We start from the raw sequence: 9,200 nt of genomic DNA, 5'->3' as shown, positions 1-9,200 counted from the left end.
TGGCTTTCTAAAGGTGGAGATTTTTTGTATGTGCCTTTCTTCGTATAAAAAAATAATAAACATGGCACTAAGAAAGGGCAGGCCATTTTTACTTTAAAGTGATTCTCACTAATATATGTATACAGAAATTATTAGCAGACATTTCAGAAAAATCTTTCAAAAAATCTTTATCAGCATACATAAAAGATCAAGATAGATTATTCAATATTTTACATCTTTTATAATGTTTTATCTTATTTATTTATGTTAATCAGATTTAGTACTATATTTATTTATGTTAATTTAACACTAAATTAATTTAGCATTAATTTAATACTGAATGCTTACTGGGTGATGCATTTCATATGGTTCTATTCATTTAAAATGGTTGAAGTTTAAACTTTATGTAGTTAACTGACTATTTTTCTGAGTCAAAATGTCCATATAGAGGACATCAGTTTTCTTTTTTTGTTGAATTTTTAAGTGTTTATTTCTTTTAAGAGAGAGACAGAACATGAGCAGGAGAAGAGCAAAAAGAGAAAGAGACACAGAATCCAAAACCAATTCCAGGCTCTGAGCTGTCAGCACAGAGTCTAAAATAGGGCTTGACCTCACAAACCATAAGATCGTGACCTGAGCCAAACTGGGTTGATTAATTGACTGAGCCACCCAGGTGCTCCAGGGCATCAATTTTCTAATAAGGACTTTTTCCTGGTGATTTTATATAATTTACCCATGCTCTCTAGACACTTCTATTTCTTTAAATGTAAGATGGAGATGTTATTAGGCTACATGGCTATTGAGCAATCGTATTAAGTGAAACAATGCTTTAGATAATGTTATTGTCCTATTTTTTTGTGAAACTATTCAGTTTCTAATTTCAATCTGTGAGTTTCATTTATCTTGAGTTACCGAACTTTGGGACCCTGCTTTTGTTTCCACTCAACTAAAATTGGTCTTTCTCTGAACCTACCATCCTATTTGTACTTTCTTTTAAAAATCTCCTTTAGTAATCTCAGTATGAAAAAGATGGGTCTGTCTCCTGTGAAGAAATGGGCAAAGGACATGAATAGATACTTTTCCAAAGAAGACATCCAGATGGCCAACTGATACATGAAAAAATGCTCAGCATCACGAAGTTTCAGGGCAATACAAATCAAAACTACAGTGAGATACCAGCTATGTCAGAATGGCTAAAATTAACAACTCAGGCAACAACAGATGTTGGAAAGGGCGCGGAGAAAGAGGAACACTGTTTCACTGCTGGTGAGAATGCAAACTGGTGCAGCCACTTTGGAAAACAGTATGGAGGTTCCTCAAAAGTTTAAAAATAGAACTACCCTACAACCCAGCAATTGCACTACTAGGTATTTATCCAAAGGATACAGGCATGCTGATTTGAAAGGGCACATGTACCCCAATGTTTATAGCAGCACTATCGACAATAGCCAAAGTATGGAAAGAGCCCATATGTCCATTTTCTGATAAATGGATAAAGAATATGTGGTACATATATACAATGGAATATTACTTGATGGTCAAAAAGAATGAAAGCTTGCCATTTGCAACAAGGTGGATGAAATTAGAGTAATACACTCTATGCTAAGCAAAATAAGGCAGAGGAAGACAAATATGTGACTTCATTCATATATGGAATTTAAGATACAAAACAGATGAACATAAGGGATGGGAAACAAAAATAATATAAAAACAGAGAGGGAGAAAACCATGAGAATCTTAAATACAGAGAACAAATTGAGGATTGCTGGAATGGTGTTGGGTAGGCAAATGGGCTACATGGGCAAAGGGCATTAAGACTGAGAAACAGAATCTGAAGCAGGCTCCAGGCTCTGAGCTGTCAGCACAGATCCCGACGTGGGGCTCTAGCTCACAAACAGTAAGATCATGACCTGTGGTGAATTCAGAAGCTTAACTGGCTGAGCTACTCAGGCACCCCTGAATATTTCTTAATGCTAAAAGATAATCCAAAATATAAGCATCAAATAGAAGAATCCTATCAGTGGTCGCTCATATTTTATCTTGAGTCATTTTCAAATTATACTCACTAAGGTTTGTTTTGGTTGTAATTTCACAAGAATTCATTTTTTCTTTTAGTTTCATTGAAAATTTTACATATTTCTTGTTACAAATCAGTGGTTCTTTCAAACGAATCACAATGTCTTTTATGTTTTATATATTTTTTTACAAACTGTTAGTTTTTGGAAGATGTTTTTTTAACAATTTAAGAACTTTTATTTTAAAGTTTTTTTGTCTGTTTTAAGTGTACCGACTCTTTTAAATGGGTGGTGCACATATGTCATTACCAACAACCAAATGATATAACAAAGGAAATATGTCCAAATAGTTTCTATTTTCTAAGCATTATTTACATGGCACACATTTCTTTCCAAGAGCATTTACCTTCTGACTCTTTGTAAAAATGTTCCATTTTTCTTAGATATGCAGATTAACTGCTGTTTTTCAAGAACTGATGAGTGGTATACTGTTGATAGTATACTACCTTTAGTGTCTATCAGAATAGTAATGATAGGCCAATAAATTTGAATGTCTTTTCCCTTTTATAAAGTGTGTAATCAATCTTTACGTTCTATAACTCATTTACTCTTTCTCCTGGATAAATGTAAACGTCTATGTGGGAAAAAAGTACTTTCTTTTTTTTTTCTTTTTTTGTTCTTTTTTTTTCTTTCTTTCTTTCTCTCTCTCTTCCTCTCTCTTTTTAATTTGTTTTGAAAACTGTTTCTTAGTCAATCCTTCTCATTTAGCAAATTACAATGAAGATTTAACTATATTTTAAAGGTGTTGACTTAATACAATTAGGCACATCAATGACATTGTGCAACTACTGCTGTGAATTCTTTGTGAAATAACTGAACTACAAATAATGCAATAAAATAATTTCAAATGTAATATTCATATTAAACAGAGTGGACATGAATCCCTATTTCAAATAGTGTTCTAGATGATAGTTTTCTGAATTCTGTGAACAACTTCATTTTATATCCGATTAAGTTGTAATCATTTTCACCTGAAAATGTAAATGACTGTCAGTGCTGTCATTTTCTTGTGAGCCGATGCTTGCATAATTGGTTTTATCTCAATCTGCTTTCAGGAGGAGGGGTAGGAAGCTTTTAGGATGTTTATCAATTTTGTGACTGTTAGTTTGGTTAAAGTTAAGTAGAATAATTTGAAAACTCCTTAACTGGGAACCCATAAACTGCAATAAATTGCCATACAATGAAAGTGAATGGTGAGGTTTTAAGTGTTTGTCTGCTGTAAAATTAAGCTTTGGTTCAGCATAAATAACCTATTTTATAATGTGTGACCACTTGATAGATGGAATTTAAAAAGACAACAGTTAGGGTCCATATGTTGAATATTATCAAAGCTTATTTTTTTTCCTTTGGTAAAAATGATTACAAATAACAGTTATACTTTCCGGCTTCCAGCGGCTCATACATATCACCATTCTCTTATGCATTCACTCCTTTTTGAAGACCACAAACATAGAAGAGATATTTGGGTGAATTTTGAGATTAAGGGGCATTTTCTCAAAATACTATAAAATAGCCTTTCCTAGGGACCACTGAAGTGCTTTTTTTTTTTTAAACCCAGTTTGGAATGTATTATTGATTGCATTTTTTTTTTTTTACTTGCCTATAGAAACACACACAGAGCACTTGTTGTCATTACAAAGAAAAGCCCCATGAGGTAGTGGATGTGTGTTTATGTGTTAACAGCATAATGTGGGTGCTTGATGAATATTGGATGATGGTTGGACTAATTGTTAATTTAATTATACGTTCACTGAAATAATACCATCTCAACCAACCTTCTGTTCAAATACTGTTTTCAGTCTCTTGGGAGAAGAAAAAAAAAAAGATAATCTGTAAAAGGTTTTCTTTTATTTAAGTTTGAAGGAAACGGCAGTTGGATGTTCAAGGTTTTCAGTGATGATGTATATTTATTATGGTTGTAATATTATTTAATAATGTTGAGGAAAGAATAAAATTAAAGATCACCCTTTGTAGTGGGCATGCACTTCTAGGAATCATTGAAGACCCAGAGGTTTGTATCAGGAGAGGAGGGAATCAAATTTTCTAAAAGAACACTCTAGTATAAATAATACTAATATTTATGGGTTTGGTGTGTATACTTAAAGAATCGTGATATTTCTCTAGTACCATCAGCTGTTGGTGTCGTGGTAGCTTACTGATCTCATCATTTCTTTATAACTCACTGCGATGTCCAGCCCATGGGCACCCAGACACACTAAGGTAGAGTTATGTTACATTCCCATGAGCACCAATTGTTTCAACTTGACATTATTATCTTTTATTACTTTTTGTTTGGGTCTCCTGGTATGGAACTCATAAGGAGAGCTAACATTTTATTATGTTCAGTAGTGTATTTAATTGTGCCACATTGTTTTAGCTTTTACATATTATTTCCTTTGGTATATACAGTGTAATCCTATAAGGAGTTATTGTTAATTTCCATATAATTTACAGCACATGCCTAATCTCTGTAGGCATATTTGCTGTCCACAGAATCTGGATACAATTTTTATCTACTGACAGTGCCATCTTACACCTTAGAAGTAATTTTGAGGAGCTATAGTCATATCATTGCCAATGAAGAAACAAAGGCATTTCGAAGAATTTTCTGGACAATGAGAATATGGTTGACATCATCTTTTAATGGCAAAGATTCAATTATCATCAATTTCTTTAGGTAATGTAAGGCATATACTTATTCATCCAACTTATATACAAAGATATATACATACATATGTATTTGTTGGCTAGCTTGGATATATACAATATACATATTATATACAATAATGATAATAAAGTTTAGGGAACTTTATAAGACTTAAGATATTATAAAGGAAAGTAGAACAGTTTCTGTGACATGATAATACACAAAAATTTTTAGCTAGTATTATTTTAATGGTCTATTTATATTTAGATCTTTTTTTTTTAAATCTAAACAATAGCATCATATATAGCATGCTGGAAAGATAATCATAACAGTTTTAACTAATAAAATTGAGGTTTAGGTAATAACTTTCCTAATTTAGTTCTAAACATCTTCCACATGAGCACTGAGAGTATTTTCATTTCCCAGTATTATTCTAAAATGTGAAATTATATTTCTTTTAATTTGCTTTTGGCAAACACAATTTTATTCTAAATTTAAACATTAGAAGGATGGATTTTATGACAAATTGTGGTTTAAGAAAGTGTCCTAACTATTGAATATTAGCCAAGTGATTTTTTAACTATCTCTCAAGCTATTGTATCATTTCTTTTTACTTTCATTTAGTGCACATTTGTTTTGAATTCACAGAGGCAAATTCCATGATCATACTTTATGATTCTTCCTTGGGCATTTTTGGCGTAGAACTGATACAAAAAATAATATTTTGTTTCATGCAGTGAAGTATCTGATTTTTACTCTCATTACGTTGACTGTTGTTTTTATGATGGGGAATATAGGCTATGAATGAAAAAGTGTAAGAGAGAAAATGAATTCAATGAATTCAATTGATCAAAACTCTGAGGAATTTGGACACTTAAAAGGCAGCATCAGTTAATTCAACAAGGGATATAGGTACCTAAGAAAGTTTAAGGGAAAATATATCATTGTAAGAAAACTGTGAAGATAACAATACAGAGAAGAGAGAATTGTCATGTATCTGAGTTGGAGTTGAGCTGAGGGGTGAGGTTGGCGTGGTATTACACACCAGGAGTGACATCTGAGGATGCTTACAAGGTGAGAGGAAAGGAAGGGTGATTACATGAGAGACAGGGAGATGACAGTCTTTTAAAATTGTATATGCCAAAATAGTAAAAAGCCAAATTTGTAGTATGTTTCACATTCCCACATAATTTAAAAATTGAATCCAGTATTTGGAGTTAGGGAAACATTAGGATTATTCTCCCCATTTTATAACTGAGAAAAGTGAGGTTGATTAATGGGTGAGATTTTTCAGGATCACATTGCTTGAACTGTCATAGCTGAAATGAAAACCTAGACTTCAAGACTAATGCAATGTTCTTTTCAGCACCCCCTACTGCATCTTAAAAAACTAAATTTCTTGTCCTTGTGTCCAAATTGGAGTGTCAGTGAGAGTCTGGACTCCTAGTCATTTTATAGTCTCTGGTGTGTGGAATAAGTCAGGAGTTGATATGAAGAAAATCAAGGAAATTAATGGCCAATTTTCTCAGGATGGCATACTGCAAACAACTTCTTAAAGGAGATTAATGTATATAATTTATACTTATACTGAAAACTTTAAGAAAGAAAAAAAAACAAGCTTTTACAGCCTTAGCAATTTTTATTCCTTTCTACTTCTCTTCCTCATATGTCATCTTACCTTGGAAATCAATAAAAAGGATTCTCTTTTAAATCCATTTATGTTCAGATTCAACTCTGAATTCAACAAGTGCTTCAAAAAGACAAACTAACCTAGTTTTCTAGACCCCATGAATTTGCTCTGCTGGATATAGATGCCATTTTAGATTCTTGTATGTCCCAAAGCTTATTTCTGAACATAGTTTCTCTTTTTAATACAATCTCCATCTTTCTTCTCTTATCCTTGCTGACATTTCACTTCAATCAGGGTTGAGACCTCGTCTTCAATCTTTTTGAATCAACTTTTGATGGATATAGGTGGTTTGTTAACAGCAGCAGCACCTATTAGGAGCAGTGGTGTCTGTCGGTCTTTGATTTTCCCCCTACAGGTCATTGTTTATCTTAGTCCTGTCTACTTTAGAGACTTCAGTGAATTTTAAAAATATATTTAAAAGCCAATTTACCATTTTGAAAAGTGATAGTTTTCTTTCATTGTTGTTGTTTTTGTTATATTCAAGGACACAGTGTTATACCTTGATGGAAGTTGTTCTGCTTTATTATCTACTGAAATCATCAGAGAAATGAAAAAGAATGTTCCCAGTGTGTAAGCTATACCCTAGAAGTGTGGTAACATTTTTGGAAGTTGCATTATCCTTTATATTAAATATGGAAACTTCTGATAAATAAGTGATTTTAAAATAACTATTTTTAAGGAAGGAATTATGTTAAAAATAACAGGATTCAATACATTGTATTGTTTCCCACATTATGACTAGATAATTAGTAAATTGTGGCCTTTTCTTAATTAAGAAATTTATTAGCTGAAGCCCTCACTTAATAACAGATGCTAATTTTTTTTACTTCTAGAGGATAATCAGGAAATCACAAATCTCAAGAATTTAAGAACAAATTTCAGAGTCATTTACTATGGAAAATTAGTGCACAAGAATAAGATATAATCTCATAATAAAGGTCGGACTAGTTAAACATGAAGAATAAATCCTAGAGTGAAAGACCATGAACTATGAGCAGCATACTCTGGGGATTATTAGTCTTTGCTTAAAAATTATAATTTAAAACAGAAGAGGAAGACTAAAAAGGCAAAAGCATAGAGAAATTTTTGCTGATGGCAGCGGAGGTCTATAAGTTTGTGGGTGGTACAATGACAAGATTGAATGGATGGAGCAGATGGTATTGCCTGAGTCATAATTTGAGGGAATACTCAGAGGCTGGTGGAGTCGCATTAATGTGAAAGATAAGCAGTACAACTTCCTCACTAGCCAAAGCAGAACCTAAGTTTTTATTCTTAGTTTTCATATAATTATTGAACACTGAAATCCAGTTAAATGTTATAGCATCCTGAATAGGGAACCGAAGGAGTTTGAAAGAAAAGAAAAGAAAATAACCAGAATTGGAGTTTTCTTGTTTTAGAATTTTTGTTTAGTATTGTTTTCTACCTACTCTCCTCATCATAGACTATCATTTGTGAAGAAACAGTCACAATTCTGAAGTAACATACCAAGACAATTTAAAAATATTAACTTAATAAGTAAAGGAATAATGAAATATCAGATAATATGAATAAAACTACTAGGTGATTTCAAAGAACTTAAGTAAACGCTCACCTTGAAAAAAGTTATATCTGTTAAAAAAGTGATCTATTAGTACTGATTTATGCCAATCCAAATAAATGAAACAATAAACATGTAAGAAATACTATTTAAGGTAACAAAGGAATTTGGAACACACAAAGGCATATACACATAAACATCATGAGATGGCATTATACATGTATAACAGTAGATAAGTAAAATGAAAGAATTAAAAGCAGACCCCAGAATGTGTATCTACACATCAGTTTTAGAAATGTAATGATAGGAACAATATTACAGGTTAGTAGTTAAAGATGAATTATTGAAAAGGAATTCTGAATAAATACATATATGAAATATAATCAAATAATGTCATTATTTTACAACACCAGCTGGAATTAAATTTAGATGGATTAAAGAGAAACATGTAACATAAGGATTCATACAAAAACTAGAAAACCTAGGTGAACCAGATATCCTTTTTCTAAGCATAACAGCAAGGAGAAAAAACACAAGGAGGAAATGGAAGAAGTTTGTTTCATAAATCGTGTAATTCTATATACCAGAAAGTGCCACAAATAAAATTATATAAATATGAATTTTTAAATGCACAATATACATGAGGGGTTATTGTCACAATATATACACAATTATCCTAAGAAAATGATCACAGTAATACAAATTTTTAAAAATTAGAAATAGTTATATCAAAGTCAGGAATATTAGCAATATACAAAAATCTAAACTTAACATAAGAAGACTTTTTGTATATTAGTAAGTACACAAAATATAAATTAAAACAGTGGCAAATGCCAATTTTCTGTCTATCAAAATGACAAAGAACAAAATCAATTCTATCTTTTTTTTGTCTTTATTTTTATTTTTTATTGATTTTTTTTTGTCAGTTGCATGGCTCACAAGCCACCAGTTTCTCTTTTTTTTTTCCATAATATTTTATTGTCAAATTGTTTTCCATACAACACCCAGTGCTCTTCCCCTTAAGTGCCCTCCACCATCACCACCACCTCTTTTCCCCCCTCCCCCTTCCCCTTCAACCCTCAGTTCACTCTCAGCATTCAATAGTCTCTCAAGTTCTGCATCCCTCTCTCTCCCCAACTCTCTCTCCCTCCTCCGTTCCCCCTGGTTCTCCATTAGGTCTCTCTTGTTTTCCTGCTAGACCTATGAGTGCAAACATATGGTTTCTGTCCTTCTCTGCCTGGCTTACTTCACTCAGCATGACACCCTCAAGGT

The sequence above is a fragment of the Suricata suricatta genome, chromosome 4 (genome assembly GCF_006229205.1).
Source record: "Suricata suricatta isolate VVHF042 chromosome 4, meerkat_22Aug2017_6uvM2_HiC, whole genome shotgun sequence".
Classification (NCBI taxonomy): domain Eukaryota; kingdom Metazoa; phylum Chordata; class Mammalia; order Carnivora; family Herpestidae; genus Suricata; species Suricata suricatta.
The sequence above is the reverse complement of the archived record's forward strand: the minus strand, read 5'-3'. Positions refer to the sequence as shown.